We start from the raw sequence: 3,740 nt of genomic DNA on the forward strand, positions 1-3,740 counted from the left end.
ACGTATACATATAGTTTTAATATTGCATATTTAAATATAGAGAATATATATAAATAGCTTAGCATAAATAACTTCTATCTGTAACATGTATCTGTGCATATATTCACACATTATAGTATACATATATGCAATATTATATAATATTGCCTATATGTGTATTATATTTAAGTACACACATATCTGTATATTTTAATATGAGTAACTTAACTTCTACATCTTTTTATTAAACGTAGTAAAAATGGAGTAGCTATATATATTATATGTGTAATACCATCTATGTATTGCTAATACATGTTACATCCTGACCTAAAATGACATTGTACGAAAGAAAAAATGCTTTAAAATACATCTATGTGTCAATGTACACTGCCAATACTGAAAATCTATAGTTACGTATACTACATATTTTTAGTACTCGCAGTCTATATCGGTACACAGTCGTAGTATCACTTTTTCCTATGACCAATGTCATTTGATCAAAATGTAACCTGAATTATTGTCAATATATAGATACGCATTGCATTTATATGTACATATGTGTATGTATATGTAGTGTATTTGTTATCAGTTAACGTAGGAAGCGCTGCAATAGCAATTTACTTTTTCTTCCGAGCGGCGCTGTGGGAGAGGGCGTGATTAGCGTAACGAAGGGAAACGGTCTCCCGATCGTTAGAAATATTGTAATGGCGAGGCCAGTGAGCACGTTTTACTTTGTACAACTACTATTCTGATTATATACATAGAAGTTATACCGCCTCGAGATTATTAAGAGACCTTTCCCAAACGTAAATACATTACATTGGCGATGAGGATAATTGGTCGTTGTTAAGTACGAGAAGAAGTCGTAATAAGGAATTGAGCGTGGAACGAAAATAGTAAAGTCATTCGCAGTCACAGAGAGAAAGAATATCAAAATGGCGACAACGGATTTATTGAAACTTAAGAAAGAATTAGAGGAATGAGAAAGAGTCTTAGCGGAAAGAACGAAGCAACAAGAACATCAGAGAATTCAGCTGGCGATGGAGAGTCAACATCTAGCAAAAGTGAGAACAGAATTTGAGACAGCTAGAAGATGGGAACCACGTGACGCCGAAGCCATTGTAAAAAAGGTCATTGTGAAAGGGACCCTTGGCAATATGTCTGAGTTTTCGATGAAAGAAGATTGGACAAGATGGTTCGAGAGACTAACACACTATTTTTCAGGAAACGATGTGCCGAAGGAAAAGCAAGTATCGCTTTTTATTTCATTATTAAGAAGTAAAGGTTATGAACTTCTCTGTAATTTATGCACACCGAAAAATCCGGCAAATCTCACATTGGAACGTCTTGCGGAAATTATGCAAGAGCACTTGCAACCACGGTCGAGTAATAGCACAGCGTTATAAATTCCAAGAATACAAGCAGATGAAAGGAGAGGACATTAAGACGTATTTAGCCAAGCTAAAGAAATTATCAATACATTGCCAGTTTGGAGAACAGTTGGAGATCCGCATTCGAGATCAGTTCGTATGGGGACTGGCCAGTGAGAAGATAAGGAGAAGGTTGCTGGAAGAACAACCATTAGAGTGTATATTATACAGTAATTCAACATCTTAACACTCGGACCGGTAGGTTTCGTACTTTAAAGTTTTAATATAAACAGTCTCGTTTCCAATCATATTGTTAGATTTCGATAAGTTTAAACCGTTTAGAAATGCGATAATTAAGAGAACTACGCGTAATTTTAGAGCATACACAGGGGATTCGATAATCCCTCTCGGTATTTTAAAGGTTAAGGTAGAATTTCAGAATAAGAAATGGGAACTTGAATTATTTGTATTACCAGGTAAAAGCCCACCGATTGTAGGTCGAAATTGGCTTCAAGCCCTAGATATTGCTCAATTCAATAAATTGATAGAGAAGTTGTCAGTTAAAGTAGTGAGCGAAGAGCCTAATGATATTTGTAAAAAGTTCGAGTTACTTTTTTCTAGGAAACTGGGGCATTATACTAAAAAAAAATTTAAGTTGCATCTGAAGGAGAATGCCAGTTCAGTGTTTTGCAAACCAAGGCCAGTGCCTTTCACGTTAAGACAGAAAGTCGAAAAAGAGATTGATCATTTAATAGGAGAAGGGGTGCTGGAAGCAGTTGAAAATAGTAAGTGGGCAACGCCCATACAGGTTCCAAAATCAAATGGTCAAATATGTTTATGCGGAGATTATAAGGTGACACTAAACCCACACTTACGGATGGATAAGTATCTGATTCCGAGAGTGTCAAATTTACTCACAAAATTAGGGGGTGGTATGATATTTACAAAATTAGATTTAGTTCAGGCCTATCAGCAGGTAGAGTTAGATGAGGAATCAAAATCGTTAGTCATGATAATAACTCATAAAGATTTGTTTAGAAGTAATCGTTTATGTTTCGGAATAGCAATCAGCGCGATGGTTTGTTCCAGCGCGAAATGGAAAGGATCTTATAGGATTTGGACAAGGTCGCAATATTCTTCGATGATTTAGTTATTACAGGAACTATGAGGGAAGATCAAAATATAACGAGAGTATTATAGATATTATAAGATTGTGGATTAACTTTAAGTAGAGATAAATGTGCATTTGCGCAAAGCAAAGTATTGAATTTTTAGGATTCGAGTTAAGCGCCAAGGACATTCGAGCTTCAAGCAGAAAAGTTGACGCAATTTTGAATATTAAAAAACCCGAGAACATTACTACATGGGCTGAAAAGTCCCGGGATTTTTAATGAAAACAAGCGTTTTTTGGGCAAAGTTATATTTATTCCTTAACATAGTTGTCTTCGAGGGCGATACACTTGGTATAGCGATTTTCCAACATTTCGATGCCCTTTCTGTAGTACGAAACGTCCAAGCCTTCGAGATACGCCTCGGTTTCCGCGATGACTTCCTCATTCGATCTGAATCTCTTTCCCTGGAGCCACCGCTTGAGGTTTGGGAACAGATAATAGTCGCTGGGAGCCAAGTCTGGAGAATACGGTGGGTGAGCAACCAATTCGAATCGTAATTAGTCCAATTTGGCTATCGCTTTCAAGGACGTGTGTGACGGTGCGTTATCGTGATGGTACAGAACTTTTTTCTTCGCCATATGGAGCCGTTTTTTCTTTATTTCGTCGTTCAGTTTATCCAATAACGCTGCATAATACTCTCTTGTGACTGTTCTTCCCTTCTGCAGGTAATCGATGAAGATTATGCCATGCGCATCCCAAAAAACGAAGGCCATAACCTTCCCGGCCGAGCGTTGGTCTTTTGGCTGCTTTGGTCGGCTTTCGTGGTTTTCCAGCCACTCTGCAGACTGCCTATTGGACTCAGGGGTATGGTAATGGACCCACGTTTCATTCATCGTCACAAAACGTCGAAAAAAGTCCGCTCGATTACGCTGCAACAACGCCAAATCGACCGTTGAATCATCAACGCGCTGCTGTTTTTGGTCGACGGTCAGCAAACGCGGCACCCATCGCACCGATAGCTTTTTCATCTCCAAAAGATCGTGCAAAATGTATCCCGCCCGTTCTTTTGAGATGCCCACGGCCTCAGCTAACTCGCGCAACTTCACTTTACGATCACTCAAAACGATTCGATGCACTTGCTTTCCGCATTCGTAGCCTCTTTTGGCCTTCCAGAGCGAGGTGCGTCTTCGGTGCTTGTACGACCCATTTTAAATTCACTAAACCACCGATAAACTGTTGTTCTCGAAGGAGCAGATATGGGATAACATTTCTGCAACCA

At 38.6% G+C, this 3,740-nt stretch overlaps 1 pseudogene; it reads right to left on the reverse strand.

The window, feature by feature from the left end:
- Positions 1-2,772: 2,772 nt before the first annotated feature.
- On the reverse strand, positions 2,773-3,489 carry LOC108749084 (annotated as a pseudogene).
- Between the last annotated feature and the right edge of the window lie 251 nt (positions 3,490-3,740).

This window comes from Trachymyrmex septentrionalis, unplaced genomic scaffold (genome assembly GCF_001594115.1).
Source record: "Trachymyrmex septentrionalis isolate Tsep2-gDNA-1 unplaced genomic scaffold, Tsep1.0 scaffold263, whole genome shotgun sequence".
Classification (NCBI taxonomy): domain Eukaryota; kingdom Metazoa; phylum Arthropoda; class Insecta; order Hymenoptera; family Formicidae; genus Trachymyrmex; species Trachymyrmex septentrionalis.